Here is a 17,421-nt window from a genome sequence, read left to right as displayed (position 1 = left end):
TATGGGTGTGTGCGTATGCGTATCTGTGTGTATGCGTGTGTATATGTGTGTGTATGTGTGTGCATGTCTGTAGGAATGATGACTCTGTTAGGGGTGGTAGTGGTGTTGGTGGCTGTTGTAGGTTTTCTGAGCGGAAAATGAAAATTTAGAAGGTTGAGACCATAGAAAGATGGAGAGAGTGAGAGAGAGGGGTGGTGGAGAAAAAGACGTGAAAGATTGAAAGATTGAGAAACAATGAGAGAAAGAAAGAAAGAAAGAGTATACATGTAAAGGAAGTAGAGTGAGAAAATGGCGGTGGAGGTGGAGAGGAGGGGATTCTAGTGGTTAGTGGGAAGTGATGGGGGTGGTTATTTGACGGTGGAGGTGGTCTTCTTCTTCCTCTTCCACTTCTTCTTCTTCTTCTTCTGCTTCTTCTTCTTCTTCTTCTTCTTCTTCTTCTCCTTCTTCTCTTCTTCTTCTTCTCTTCTTCTTCTTCTTTCTCCTCCTCTTCCCCCTCCTCTCCCCCTACTTCTTCGAACTGGATGTGGTAGTGGTGGCAATGACAGTGGCAGTAGCGGTGGGTATTGGTGGTGTTGGATTGATGGATGGATAGAAAGGCGTGATTAACATTATTATTGTTGTTGTTGTTATTATTATTATTATTTTATTATTTTTTCTTGTTTTTTCTGAATTTGACCTTGTGAAGATTTTTCTTCTTCAGCGCCCTCTGGTGCGATTCTCTGAAATTTTCGAACGTTTATAAGTAAGGAACCAGTTTAGGTAACAGACCAGTCTTGCACTCAACCGGGTTGAGTACAGATCTTAACTGGTAGCATTCCTTCGGAGATCAAATTCTTCCAGACCAAGGAACATTCATTTCTTCTTCAAGAAATGAGTAAGTAACATGTCTCAGTTTTTATTTCCTTCTTTGCCATTTATTTTCTCCAAAGTCCTCTTCCTTTTCTTTATTTTAAATCACCTTTTTACTTTTAAACTATTCCTTCTTTCTTTAATCTATAGACTTTACTTTTCATCAATCTTCAACGTCTTCTTTCCTCATTTAAAGAATTCTTCCATTCCATGTTCACACACATGTCTTCTGTCTTCTCTTTCCTTTACTTTTTCGTAGAACTCATTCATCCATTTTTATTTAACTATTTATTAATTTATTGTCACTTGCTTTGTCTCCATATCACTAATTCGTTCGTTACACACACACACATATATGCACACACGCGCACGCACTTCAATATTGAATGTTCTTTTTCTTTTTTTTTTTCGGAAAATGGCTTGATCTGAGCCATGTCTTGAAACTGGAGCAATTACATTGTGGGCGACATTTTTAAGTCATCTTAGAACCAAAACTAATTATATTCACATTTCATTTATTTCTTTATAGCTCGGTCTATAAAGGGCTATAAAAATGTTCTTTCACTTCTGCAAACTGATCGTTCACACAGTGCTACAGTAGAGCTGCTTCAGCAATCAGGTCGCAGAAGTGCGACATTTTATTTTTTCGATCAATTCATAATAAATAAGAAACAATACAAGGAAAGATAATATATCCGACTTCTGTTCTTACATGGCAAAAAAAAAAAATCCTCCACGATTATACATACATATATGCATTCACACCCATGATACACACATACACGCATATATATATATATTTCTACTGAACGTTATATTTTGCCGGCTCAGCACACTTTCTGCTTTCCTGCACATGTCTGCTAGTAAAAAAGAAAGAAAGAAAAAATAGATAAAAAGGAAGAAAAGAAAAGAAACCACGTGTTAAAATTTAGAAAAGCCGGCATATCTCTGACCTATTTTTGCTGTCGGTCGCGTATTCTCGATTGGGATGATCTTAAGCTATTATAGAATACAAATGTTTTAAAGAATACAGGATGTTTGTAAATTCCTGGAGAACCGAGCCTCTAGATCCGGTTCCGAATCTTGCTTTAACTGAATATTTTTCCAGATTCTTCGCATAAACTTTGGGAAATGTATAAATTTTGATTTATTTTTGTTCAACCACTTCAATGTTATTACCTATTTCTTTACTGCCCACAAGGGGGCTAAACACAGAGGCGACAAACAAGGAGAGACAAACGGATTAAGTCGATTATATCGACCCCAGTGCGTAACTGGTACTTATTTAATCGACCCCGAAAGGATGAAAGGCAAGTCGACTTCGGCGCAATTTGAACTCAAAACGTAGCGGCAGACGAAATACGGCTACGCATTTCGCCCGGCGTGCTAACGTTTCTGCCAGCCCGCCGCCTTCTTCAATGTTATTACCTTTTGATGGATACCATTGATAATACATATTGAAGAAATAAAAAAAAAAGACAAAGAGAAATTTAAAAAGGAAAATGGAATTCTATTTGTCGCACGAGTGCCTGGGTATATGTGAGCTCCTGAATAGCCGAGTCAGCAGTCCACCCAGCTTTTACATCATTCCATTCTACAGATATTTCACATCGTCTACGTCACTGATACTAGTGGACAAAGTTTCACAGGCCACACCATTTAATTCCGCCCACTTTCTTAGAAAAAGAATAAAAGCGGGAACTATGTACATTTTTCACATTATCATTTATCCACGAAGAACTTGAATAAAGTTGAACGTGACTAGAGTGAGTGAGATTCACACGCGCTTTATTGCTTGACAATATTGTAAAAATGCCCATACAACACATGAAAAATATTGTACAATAATGACAACAGTAAGGATCACTTCATCTGTTATGTCTCTTCCCATATATTTTAACTGTTTTAACTGTATTTTTTTTCTTTTGCATGAAAGAAAGGAATCGGTATGATATTTAAAGTATGTTGAGTTTTGTCATTGAATATGTCTCAGCATGTTGTTATCCATGTTACAATTGTTAATGATATTCCCGTTGTTGTTGGTCGTACCTAAAAATATATCTCAGAAGCAGCAGGCTAGCTTGTACCCTTCTTATTACGAGCCACGCTAGATAACTACAAAGCTGCTCGAGACAGTAAATACTCACATTGTACAGATTGATACTTGGAGGGTTCGTCACTTTATGATTCAATTATTGAACTATTTCATTGCATGGAACCTTTGTCCAGTGGGGAGTGGGATTTGAGGATGTGATCTGAACACGTTTGTTGAAATTTTCTACGGCAGACAGATATGGGGACTGTTGTCGCTGTTGTACAGAAAATTTCGTAGACTCTGCTTGCATAGATTCGTTGTAGTCTAGAAAAGAGCCAATCAAGCGCTCTCGTGTTTCATATATCTAATCCTATAAGTATGTAGTTATATGGTGTTTGATATCAGCTCTTTGGAAAACTTCTTGGTAAACTTTGACACTAGATCAAACCAAGATGAGGAATTTAGTGTTAAGATTATCTAAATCTAATGAGTGGGGACATAATGTTATCTAGATTAAAATTTAATAAATCTTCAGTCACTCGCAGAGCTGTTGCTAACACTACGTTTTTCTCCTGAATATGCGGTGCTGAAAATGGAGTCGTCTAATACACCCATGCGTCTTTTATGCATCAAAAACGGTACTAAAATTAATTCTTTGCTATGGTTAATAATACTTCCACCATTCATTATATTGGGATACAATTGCAAACGGCAACAATCCATGATTTTTACTTTCTTCCGTCTCCTGTTTCTGACGAAGAAATTGTTTGAAACGTAAAACTACCTTTCTTTCCTTCACGGAGCCTCTGCTAATACTTTGCATGCACCATGTATATCTCTATCTATCTATCTATCTATCTATCTATCTATCTATCTATCTATCTATCTATATCTATCTATCTATCTATCTATCTATCTATCTATCTATCTTCTATCTATCTATCTAGCTATCTATATATGTATTTGTATATGTATATATTATATTATATATATATATTTATGTATATTATATATATGTATATATATGTATATATATATATGTATATGTATATATATATATATATGTATATGTATATATGTATATAATATATATGTAGATATATGTATATATATATATGTATATATATATATATGTATTATATGTATATGTATATATATATAAGTATGTATATGTATATATATAATATGTATATATATATATATGTGTTGTATATATATATATATATATATATATATATATGTATATATATATATATATGTATATATATTATATATATATATATATTATATATATATAATATATGTATATATATATATATGATATATATATATATATATGTATATATATATATATTATGTATATATATATATATATATGTATATATATATATATATATATATATATATATATATATATAGTGTATATATATATATATATATATGTAATAGATATATATAGATATTTAATATATATTATATATATTTATAATATATATATATATATGTATATATATATAGATGTATATATATTATATATATATATGTATATATATATATATAGTATATATATATATATATATATGTATATATATATATATGTATATATATATATATATGTATAATATGTTATATATATATATAGATATGTATATATATATATATATATATGATATATATTATATATATGTAGATATATATATATATATATATGTATATATATATATATATATATGTATATATATATATATATATGTATATATATATATATATGTATATATATATATATAGATGTATATATATATGTATATATATATATATATACACACCACACACACACACACACATATATATAATATATGCTCTATATGCCCATATTTAGATTCCTCTATCTGCGTATCTCTTCTATTTGTATTTTCGATGCCTTCTCCATCATCTCGTCTCCATCGTCACCAAGCCATCTCTTCCACGCATCATCTCCACTTAAGTCTTCCGTCCATCCTAACAATCCTTACCCATAATAATAATTAGGACCTAGTTATTGCTTTTTCAGTTGCTTCTTTCAGTTTTAAGTGAATCATTGTTAGAAGTCGTCACAGGTGGTTGGTCAGATGGTGTGAAATGGTAGAGAAAAATTCGGTACTAAGGACTTGACACATATTTCCGTTCCAGTCTTCTTTCTTCCACCATCTACATGTCCGTGTGCATAGCTGTACGTATGTGTGTACACGTACGTACATATATGCTTGTGTGTGTGAGTGCATGTATGTGTATATGCCTATATATATATATGTGTGTGTGTGTGCATACATACATCTCTCCTCCCCTCCCTCTCTCTCTCTCTATGTCTCTATTGTTTTGTATTTTCCCAACAGATTTTCTATGTATGTAGATCTGTTTAGTTTCCATTTCCCTACTTTCTTACTGATGTCTGTCCTATTATGATATCTGTTATATGACGAATTAATCATATAACAATTCCAATGGGCTCACAACTGGGAAAGCCACTTTCAACATCTTACATTTCTTTCTTTGAGCCACAATGAACCCGTTTTAGCAAATAATAATTTTCGTTCGTTTAGGTTAAAATTCTAAGATTAACTGGGTGGCCGGGAGTCAAAATGGGATATGGTAGTGTTTAATATTTTTACCGAAATCGTTAACGATATGTCATAATTCTAAGGCGGCGATCTTACCGGCATTTCGTCCGTCTTTAAGTTCTGAGTTCAAATTCCGACGAGATCAGCTTTATCTTTCATCCTTTCAGGGTCGATGAAATAAATACCAGTTGCACACCGGAGTCAATGTAAATTTCAGGTCTTATGCCTATAATATAAACTATATGAAATAACCCTTTCTACTTCACATGACCTGAAATTTCGAGGAGAGGGTCTAGTTGATTGCATGGGCATCAGTGCTGAACTTCTACTTATTTTATCAACCCCTAAAGGATGAAAGGCAAAGTCAGCCTCAGCAGCATTTAAAATGAGAAAGTAAAGCGGAAAGAAATGCTGTTAAGCATTTTGTCCGGCGTGCTAACTGTTCTGCCAACATAGCACCTTTAACGATATATAATAATCCTTTATCACTTTGGCATAATGTCAGCGATTTTGAAGGGAGACAAATGTCGATTACATCGTTCCCCGTGCTCAATTGTTACTTATTTTATCGATCCGAAAGGATGAAAGTAAGAGTCAACCTCGGTGGTATTTGAACTCAGAACGTAAAGACGGACGAAATACCGCTAAATATTTTGCCCGGCGTGCTAACGGTTCTGCCAGCTCGCCGCCTGTATCGATATGAAATAATGAGAACTGTACTCAACCAGCGGTCGCATGTAAACCGTTGACTCAGGTCGCTTAGTTGCTTTTAATTAATAGTGCCAGTTAGATTTGTTAGAATACAAGTTTTATGCTTAAGGTAGGATAAGAGAGGAAATGTGGTTGTTTTGACGTAAAATATGGTTGCCACAGGTTGTAGGAGTGACACAAAGTGAACCTCAACTCTGTAATGTATGAAACGGGGCTACATCATGATTATGACCATCATTAGCTGCATTAGCAACAGAAGCGGTAGTAGTGGTAGTGGTGGTGTTGGTAGCAGTAGTAGCAGCAGTAGCAGTAGACTAACAACAGCTGGAAGTCTATTTGGGAATTGTCCCTGTCAGTGCCAGATTTTATTTCAATTTTTCCCCTTAATCTGTTTTCTTATCGTCTTATGATTGCAGCGGGAACACGTCTCTGTGTATGTGTGTGTGTGTGTGTGTGTGCGTGTGTGTGTGTGTGTGTGTCTGTGCGTGTGTATGTGCGTGTGTGTGTGTTTATGTGTGTGTGAGTGCGCGCGCACGCATACAGAAGTGTCCATCTTTAGCCGAGCGTCCATTGACTGACAAGTAATTTCATGCCCGATGGAAGGGGGTCCATCCGGTATTCCTTTTATTCACAACCCTTCCAGTCCACGTTCAGTTAAGCTAATGAGCCGGATATGAAAAATGGATGTCAAAGAATTCAGCCAGCAACTTAGATTTATAGTTGGTAACATTCAAAGGAGTCGAGTAGCATAAACTAAGAAGTAAATTTTGGGGGAGCTGGTTTCAATTCCTGCTTGTTACCCCAAGTTAATTACCCTGCTTTCTCACTCTATAAAATCATTTGTCAAACTTTGTCGACGCTGAACGTTATTAGTTGCCCTCAGCTTTTAGTGCTTTACTCTACTTCAGCTGTGTTGTGCAGATATGGTTGAAGGGTTAAATTGATTCGCTTCTCAACTATGTTATTTAGGTTTCATGCTCACTGTGCACTTGTCTTCTACTGTAGATTCGGGCCAATCGAAGCCTAGTGAGACAGAAACTAGGAGACGGAAACAGTACGGAAGCCCGATGGATAGACCACTCATATCACTGAGTGCTAGATTTAATCTAAAGCTCGGTTTAATAACATCGTCCGATCCTGGTCCTCTGAGCATTTTTTTTTAGCCGTGTACATTTTTTTGCAAATTATTCGGATCACGTATACATAGTTCGATTCCTACCAATGGTGAAGGCGTCAATATGGATAATAGTGACGTTTTTTAAGTCGTTCAGAGTGTATAGCGTAGGAAATAATAGTAGGTTCTCGATTGACTTACACTAAGTAATAATAGTAGGTTCTCGACTAAATTACACGAAGAAAATATTTTCAGTGAAGTCCCTAAGGGCCATCGGGTTTGGAAGTCAGCTTACTCTTTTGTCTCAACATCGATAATGTGAGAAAAAAAGAAAAGAAAAAGAAACTAATGTACACACAAGGAAGTATTTAGGAAGAAATCAAGAAGGCCATTAAAATATAAGAATTTAACATTGAAATTCCAAATCTTCTTGTTTTCATTTTTTGTTATATTATTTTTCAAATCATTTCGAATCAGATCTACGACATCTCATATTTTGTAAGGGAACCCACCATTTCCGTTCTTTCATTGGCTTGCTGAGAGAGAGAGAGAGAGAGAGAGAGAGAGGAGAGAGAGAGAGAGAGATGGATGATAGTTCTCAGTCTTGACTTAACATCTGATTATTCAAGTACTTTCTGATGTTTCAAGAATTAGTCACACATAGGAAATAAGAGAAAAGCAGTATTAAGGGTCGGATCAACCGTGTAATTTTTTTTTTATGCCTGTTTCATTTTATTACATATTTTTGTATTTCTACATTTCCTACAGAAATGTGTCCATCAACTTCACAGTGTTCTTAAACCTGTACTTATGTTGACATTTGGTCGTGCCAATCTGAGGAGAAATGAAATTCCGTCTGTGAACTATACAAGTGTCACTCTCACCAAAATTCTCTTTCCCATTTCTTTTCCCCACTTCTCATACGAAAATTAGGAGAAAAAAAAACCCCGCCAAATTGCTGTTCGTTTCTCACCAAAACAAAAGTAGCTGTTGAAACTGATAAATCTCTTTTACCATTATTAATGATTTAGAGAACTGCATCAATATCACAACGTCCTGCTTTCTATATTCTTTAAAAATATTACACTTCAGGCAAAAAGAAGAAAAAAATAAAAGAAATGTATTTTTCTATCTTAGTCGCGCGTCAGCTAAAGCCTAATAAGTGAAATTTGGTAGATGGTATTTTGCGTGATGGACAGACTGGTTCACTGGTCTAATCGGTAACACATTTAGTCACGTTAACAAAGGGATATAAGTTCGAGTCCTACGCGTACGGGAAAGCCTACTTTAAAAAATAAAAAGGCGGCGAGCTGGCAGAAACGTTAGCACGCCGGGCGAAAAGCGTAGCAGTATTTCGTCTGCCGTTACGTTCTCAGTTCAAATTCCGCCGAGGTCGACTTTGCCTTTCATCCTTTCGGGGTCGATAAATTAAGTACCAGTTACGCACTGGAGTCGATGTAATCGACTTAATCCGTTTGTCTGTCCTTGTTTGTCCTCTCTGTGTTTGGCCCCTTGTGGGTAGTAAAGAAATAGGTATTTGTTCTGTTTACAGTGCAAGTCTCACTAAAGTCGATCATTTAATGTACCAGTGCAATCCGGCATCGATGGTATCGATTATCATTTATCTCCACTAAATTTGAAGCCTTGTCTATACATGAAACAATTTTTACTTTAGTTGAAGTTTTGTGAATTGACAGAATCGTTAGGGTTTCGAAAAACGATAGTTTTGTTGTAGGAAAACGACAGTTTTATCGGAGGCAGACGATTATCGAGCAAGGAGACCGGTGAGAAAGTCACATCTGACAACGTTCTGTTACATATGAATACATCCGGCTTTATACAATCAAGTATATTTTTCTGCTTGAAATAGCAATTAAATCTTCCTCAAATATTCATTCCTTGCCATCGTAAAGGAACGAAGGACACAGATGATGTAGAAACTCTCAGATAGAGATATTGTATAAGTACGACGGCATCGCGTTCGAATGTAGGTTCACTTTATTCCAGCTAACCTAGGTCTAAACCTCAACAACGTGTATTTTGGGGTACTTTCCAGATACTATAACCTACTAACATACTCTATTCACCAATAAACACCTTTTGTATGTCACATGTGACATACCACACCCTCTCTATCCACCCTCGATAACTTTCATATGGAATAGAAACAAAGTGTCGAAAAAAAAAATTTTCTATGCTTTTTTTTTCTTTTTCGAAAATTTCAATTTGTCTTGACAGAAGTACAAACCCTTTTCTCCTTTCACGAACAGATTAGACAATAAATATATTGAAACACTAAAATCACATAAAACGTGATTTTCCTACCAAGAAAATGTACTATGTACATGTAGTAAGTTGATGAGGAATAGCTGTCAGAATCGTCGCAGTATTTGTTCTGGCTCTACGTTCTGAGATTCGATTCTGAGATTGGAGTTGATAAGATAAAGTAGAAATGAAGTGCTGGTTCGATGCAATCGACTTATCTTCTCTTAAAGCTGCTAGTCTTGTGCCTTTATTAGAAACAGTTATTTCTTAATGGAAAGAGTAGTAGTAGTAGTAGTAGGTCAGCTCTGATCGAGTGCCTTTATGATCAAAAGCATTCCATTTCTAACCGTCCCATTCTGTCAGGTATCTTGGACTACATCATCTAATGTACTCTTTCCTATTGTTTTAAGCAGTAGAGTGTAATTTCAGGGATTTATTGGCTGCTATTCCTGGCACATCAGGTGACCACGTGCTGGCTTCATTGTTGGGGTAAGTCATTATGAAACTTTAAAAGCAACCTTTAACTAGTATCCCATTGTTGTTACTGGAATTTAACCTCACTTCAGTTTTGCTGAAGGAATCTATAATCAAAGACGCTTCACTCATGACAAGCCAGGCATTTTCTCAGGGGCAGTGCACGTAGGAGCACATTGTGCTATGTCTTTCTTAGAGATTGTGGAATGTGACTGGAAATTGTTTGGGTTGGTATTTCTAGCAAGCTAATTTCCTCCAAATTAACTGCAACGCTTAAAGCCTTGTCCCAACGTTTTGTTGCGTCCGTTAGAAAAACAATGAATTATAGAGATGTGAAGGAAACCTATACAGAATAGATATAATTAGCAAATCTTTCTTATTGCAAAACTTTCGAAAGTGGGATTTCCTCATTGTTATTTTCTTTGAGCGATACAGTCATGAAACCCGGCCTTAAGCAGATTGTTGTCAGTATGAATATCTTTATATTGACATTATATTAACAATATTATTGAGATAAGTCCCTCTTCAGTTTACTTATAGAGGCCGTCAATTCTGTCAAACGCAAATTGCTATCATTGCATTTAACTCTTTGTCTGTTTTAAGCGTTTGCATAAGTTTGTCCTAAACGTTCGTGCTTCTTAGACTCATAGTTATCCGCTGTTTTATAGATTCTAATATAAAGCTTTTATTTCTTGAAATCCCAAGTTACTCTGGTGGTTGAAAATAAAAATGGGAATGTGTTTTATATATGATACATGAACACATGGGAAACGTCTTGTATATCACATGTGGTACACATATATAAGACAAGCAAAGGGTTAAAATCATTGACAACGTATTGTAAATTTACCGGCTACCAATCTACTGACTTCGAATCTACCAATGCGTATACATACAGATTGATATGACAATTTATCGGAAGACCTTATATTATTGGCACAGTTGAAATTTACTCTAAGTGTATCTCCTAGTGTGGTGGAAGTGCAAAGGGTATCGTAATATTGTGGTTTCGATTCATGGACCGGGTGATACATTGTGTTCTTAAGCAAAGAATTTCATTTTACGTTGCACCAGTCCAATCAGCTGGTAAAAATGAGTAATCTTGGGACAGACCAGCGTCGCGTCCAGAGACGAATATATGCACCAGAGACCGACGCTATGCTTCTTGCGGTGTAATGTGAGCTACCCCCCCCCCGTCTGCATTCCAATGGCTGTTTTTTTTCTTAATCGCAACGGTGCAAAAATATTTTCGTGTAGTTTCTGTTCTAGTTGAAGGATTTTCCCGCCTATCAAACAAAAATCTCACGATTCTTGTGAGAAAATACTTTTTAATTTTTTAAGGGGATCGAGTGTTGTTTTTTACCATGTTTTTGTTTCCTTTGTTTTGTTCGTTTTAATAACATTTGAACATTTACTTAAAAATTATCTACATGTTAACTTCTAAAGTTTGTTTTCACTTCAATAATTTTATTAAACGATTTTAATCCTTAAGTGTTTCACAATCGAAATACAACTAGCTTTAATTCGGTAAGATGTAATCTCCCGCCCTTACCTCTCTCCGCTGAACCGATTCTGTGACGCAGTGTCGAGTTCTGTTTAGAATTATTTCGCTTTCCCCACCCATTGCGTAATAAATTCGCTGCAAGTAATAGCAAGAATATTGCATCATCTCATTTCCGTTCCGTCACCAGGAATTTCTAGCTACTGTCTTATTCTACTTGATATGTGTTTTATGCACGCACGCACACACAAACACACACTCACACACAAACACACACATACACACACACATGCAGGCGCGCGCGCACACACACACATACACACACACACACAACACACTCAGCCAGATGTATTAGTTACGAGAACAAGAGTCATTTAATCATCTACAATAGCTTACAAATGTTTCTGCTATAAGAAGCAGTGAACTCCGAGCTGAGTGCTTGTGTAACTTCTTATAGCTTGCTCTGGGCCATATATATATATATATATATATAAAATATTATTTGAGACAAAACCACTATTTTGCAAAACAAACAAGGAAAGACTTAATCAATGAGATGGTTGTGAGTTTTTATTGTATAATTAATTTATTTATCTGTATGAGTGTGGGTGTAAATATTGTTGTATATATCGAGTTTTAGTGAGTATGTATATGCGTATATGTGAGGGAGTATATGTATCTTTTGTGTGTGAGTGTTTTGCGTGTGAGTGTGTGTTTTGTGTGTGAATGTGTATTTGGGTTTGTTATTTAGGATTTGGGATGTATGTGTTAATTTGTCTGTGTGGGGAGGGAGTGGTTTTTGGTGTATATTGAGGTTTATAAGTTAGTATAGGTTTGTGTATAAGTCTTGGGTCTGTGGTTTACGTGTGGGTTTTTTGTGTGTGAATGTTTAGGTTAGGGGGATTGCTATATAAGTTTGTTATAGGGTTTAGCAAAGGGAGATTTTATCGTTATATGCTTTTATGAGTTTTGGTTTATCATGGTTTTTTTTTTTTTTTTAGGTAATTCGTGGTATTTTGTCTATTTTAGGTGTTGGTTATTTTTTTACATTGTTTCATTCATAATTTTTGAGTGGTGTTCGTTTTGCCACGTGAATAACCGGGTGGTGGACTAGCGTTGCTTGGAATGTGAATGGAATAGTGTAGTAGTGAGGTAGGCATAGAGAATGGGATTGGGTTACTGCAAGTTGTTTGTTAGAGATGCTAAGGTGAGTTAAAGCTCATAAATGTATATAATGTTTTTTGTGGGTGTGTAAGTATTGTTGTATATGTCGAGTTTTAGTGAGTATGTATAGGCGTATATGTGAGGGAGTATATGTATCTTTTGTGTGTGAGTGTTTTGCGTGTGAGTGTGTGTTTTGTGTGTGAATGTGTATATGGGTTTGTTATTTAGGTTTTGGGATGTATGTGTTAATTTGTCTGTGTGGGGAGGGAGTGGGTTTTGGTGTATATTGAGGTTTATAAGTTAGTATAGGTATGTGTATAAGTCGTGAGTCTGTGGTTTACGTGTGTGTATTTGTGTGTGAATGTTTAGGTTAGGGGGTTTACTTTATAGGTTTGTTATAGAGTTTAGCAAAGGGAGATTTTATCGTTATATGTTTTTAAGAGTTTTGTTTTATCATGGTTTTTTTAGGGAATTCGTGGTAATTAGTCTATATTTTCGATATGGATTATATATAGGTTATATATGGATTATATACTTATATTTTTTCATTTATACTTTAATTATTTAAAAGTATTATTTTTATATTTTAAATTTTGATTTTTTAGATTGGAAGTCCACCTGAAGATTGTCGATCAAGACAAGAAACGATTGTAGTGGCGGTTTTTTGACTATTTATTAAATTTATGTATTGATTAAGTCTTTCCTTGTTTGTTTTGCAAAATAGTGGTTTTGTCTCAAATAATATTTTATAATATTTTACTATAAAATTGGATTTAATCCTAAATCTGATTTTTTTCCCTGTAAATTTGGATATATTCCCTAATATTTATTATTTATATATATATATATATATATATATATATCTATATATATATATATATTATATATATATATATATATATATATATATATATAATAAGAAATATTGAATTTCTAAATCTCTCGTAGAGACATGTACGGTGGTGGGGCGATAGAATGGTTGTATACTGTCAATCTAACAAGAAAGTGACAGTAGGGGGTACACCACCGCTGTATAGCCCTAGGAAGCATCGAACGCCTCCTGATAGCTTTGACACATTTTTTTCCCTGTGTCCTTATATACATATACGAAGGGGAGACAAACACCCCCGGCCGCCGGAACTGCATCTAGGGACACCGTGTTTCAGGATCGTTGTCCTTCATCGGCCTAGAGTAGCAGTCCACTCTCTCCATCAAATCGACGTTGCCTGAACAGGTGCACGATATACCACGCGACAGGTATCGAAGTGATCGCAGAGACGTGAGACGAAGTGTTTTGTTCCAAGTCACAACGCACCATCTGGTTTAGGAACTGAAACCACAATCTCAAGATCGTGAGTGCAATGCTCTAAACATTATATATATATATATATATATATATATATATATATTATATATATATATATATATATATATATATATATCTGAAAAGAGGAAGGATGTATTGACTACTGTAGTCCACTGATGGGTTTAAATATATGATATAATGTAAAGACACATGTACACACACATTCTGCGTAGGTCTCTGAGCAGGTATCGCCAACCTTTTGGCAAAATTTGACTTGGAGCAAAACTCTTCGTCTCACGTCACTGCTATCACTTCAATACCTGACGCGTGGTACATCGTGCACCTGTTCAGGCAACGTCGATTTGATGGAGAGAGTGGACCAATGTACAGCACATACTTTTGATCGCTATAAACAAATCATTTTGTGCAGGTCTTCCGGCAAATGTTGAACACTGATACGTCGTCTTCGATAGGAAAGTCCATCACACACACACACACACACACAAACACACACACACACACACACAAACACACACACATACGCAACATATTCAGATACAAGCTTGTGTTTCTAGTACTCGTTGCAATACATTAAAAATAACTGATGTACTACCTTCATTAGAGTCCAACAACAAAAGAAGCCTCATCATAGTTACTCAATACCGAGAGAATTCATCTACGAAGCAATTGCCTCAGCTCCCCTTCAGGATTGGCGAACAAAAAACCTGGCTGATGACAGTCACGGCTGATCTGGAACCCAACCTAGGCCCCCATATCTACGGCATTCGCCGCTGGAATAAGGAGTGGTTGGAGATCACGCAGTAGTTAGCCTCAAATCGCCAGGTCTGGTCGGCGTTTGTGAGAGATGCAGCATTGAGGATGAATGAAGCCAGCTCAACCCACCCCGGGTGAATGCTGTCTCAAGAAAGAAGAAGAATACCGAGAGAAAGAATTCTTAGTCTTTTTTGTGGTGGCTGTAGTAGGGGGGCGGCTCCTTTCATTACTTCCCGGTGTTAGCTCCCACACTTTACTGGCTTCGTATAAAAGCGATCCTTTTCTATTAATTCTGCCTACATTTGCTTTAACTTACGAAGGCATCACACAACTTATTTCATTGCACTGAGTACTAGAAACATAACCTTGTGTCCCAAGAAGATATATCTATATAAATATTTACTATTGGTACTCCGTCGCTTACGACGACGATGGTTCTAGTTGATTCAATCAACAGAATAGCGTGCTCGTGAAATTAACGTGCAAGTGGTTGAGTACTCCACAGACAGGTGTACTCTTTACGTAGCTATCAGGAGATCCAGCGTAACACAGAATGTGACAAGGCTGGCCCTTTGAAATACAGGAACTACTCATTTTTGGTACTATTCATTTTTGCTAGCTGAGTAAACTGGAGTAACGTGAAATAAAGGATACAATGCGCCGCTGGGAATTGAACTCATGACCTTACGATCATGAGCCGAATAAGTTAACCACAAAGCCACGCGCCTTCACAAATAAATGTATATATTTCTTTACTACCCACAAGGGGCTAAACACAAAAGGGACAAACAAGAACAGAAAAAGGGATTAAGTCGATTACATCGACCCCAGTGCGAAACTGGTACTTTATTTATCGACCCCGAAAGGATGAAAGGCAAAGTCGACCTCGGCGGAATTTGAACTGAGAACGTAACGGCAGACGAAATGCGGCCACACATTTCGCCCGGCGTGCTAACGTTTCTGCCAGCTCGCCGCCTTCCGCAGTAATAGTAGTCACCAGTGTCCTTGCCGCGAGAAATATAGTCATTGGGACTCGGTTAACTGTGATAGACCTAGAATGTCAGACGGCGCGACGTTGTCGGCTCGGATATCATGACGGCCGCAACAAATAAAATAACCAACGGATTCTGCACTGAAACGCGATAAACGCTGGTACAGACATACCCGCCACCTTCGTGTGTGTTTGTGTGTGCGAAGTTATATGCAGTCTTTTAACATGACGTACATAAGCAAAAATCTGTTTAAATGGCTGGTACATTTCGTAGCAATGCAAAAATTGCAAACTAACATATTTTCTGGCGCGCAACAGTTGGCTAAATATTCTGAAATACGATGCTGTAACACTTGGCAGTTAAATGGTTTAGCAGTTTGTTTTATTTTAAAATTAGTTTAATATTACACTCATTATAAAGGCGGGTGAAAGAGCGAGAGGGGGGGTGAACGAAAGAGAAGGGGCGATAAAGAAAAGAAGAAAGAGAGAGAAAGAGAGAGAGAGAAAGAGAGAGAGAGAGAGAGAGGGGTGGGAGGGAGCGGATATAAAGAGAGTAGAAGGGTAGAATTTATTAAAATAACAAATATAAATGAATGTGACAATCCTCTGCTCCAATTGTCGCCATTGGTGGAAATGGCGTCTTAAATGATATATCTATTTCCTAATTAAAGATTTCTCTATTTGCATATTCAAATTCCCATATGAAACTTATTGTCTCACTCTAAGAAACGCACATCTCTTTCACTGTCCTCTGACTCTCTCTTTCACCCCTGTCTTTCTTCTTTACTCTCTCTCTCTCTCGTTATATCTCTACTAAAACGTTCGACAAAGTAGTAATGACAACATTATAAGATATTTGCAAGTTTATAACCCCTATATTGACATATTGATATCTACGGAACTTATTTGCACGCTTTTGAATTCTCCGAGGGGATTTTTATTCATTTTCTTTTTCGTATCAGGCCAGGTTTTCTAAAATTCACCCTAAGAACCTATCTATCTATCTATTTATCTATCTGTTTACTTACATATCCATTTTTACACACACACACACACACACACACATCTACATAACAGCCTACTAACAACTCTACCTGTGTATATATAAACTGTTGGTATTGGGGTATGACTACCTTCTACGTATATTTCCTATTTAGTATTAGGGATGTTTCATTTATGAGGACGTATTGCTGTATTTGTCTGAGTGTTGGGTATTTCGTGTGCTTGGATAAAATGTTGACCCAGTGTGCCTCCATGTTGGCCTTTGGCATCTTTGTAGACTATGGAGGAGTGTTTTTTGCCGTCATATTGTCTCAAATGTCTATTTAGTCTCTCCGCAATGCTTTTAGATGTCTCACCTTTTAATATCATGTTCTTGTCTTTGCAAGCACACTCTAAGCACCTTAAGCTGCAGACTACATTTCGAGTTCTACAATTAATGCCATGGTTAATCTTACACACCGTGCAATTATCATTGGTTCATGTAGTATTCTCAAAGAGGTACGTCCTACATAATTGTAATCTGATGGAGCTCCCTGGCTTTTCAACGATCCAGAGCTTTCCCAAATCTTCGGGCTAGTTCTCAATGGGTTGTGGCTTTTACAAACATCGTTCCTTGATATTTGTCGGTCTTGTTCACC

The 17,421-nt window shown here is 36.2% G+C and overlaps 1 long non-coding RNA gene across 1 annotated transcript; it reads left to right on the top strand.

Annotated features, from left to right (window-relative positions):
* Window positions 1-672: 672 nt before the first annotated feature.
* Window positions 673-11,316, top strand: LOC118761758. Its single transcript, XR_004997618.1, has 3 exons — window positions 673-874; window positions 6,458-6,459; window positions 11,303-11,316. It is a non-coding gene; the product is annotated as an uncharacterized LOC118761758 (long non-coding RNA).
* The last annotated feature ends 6,105 nt before the right edge of the window (window positions 11,317-17,421 follow it).

This window comes from Octopus sinensis, unplaced genomic scaffold, assembly GCF_006345805.1.
Source record: "Octopus sinensis unplaced genomic scaffold, ASM634580v1 Contig17110, whole genome shotgun sequence".
NCBI classification, from domain to species: Eukaryota; Metazoa; Mollusca; class Cephalopoda; order Octopoda; family Octopodidae; genus Octopus; species Octopus sinensis.
The sequence above is the reverse complement of the archived record's forward strand: the minus strand, read 5'-3'. Positions and strand labels throughout refer to the sequence as shown.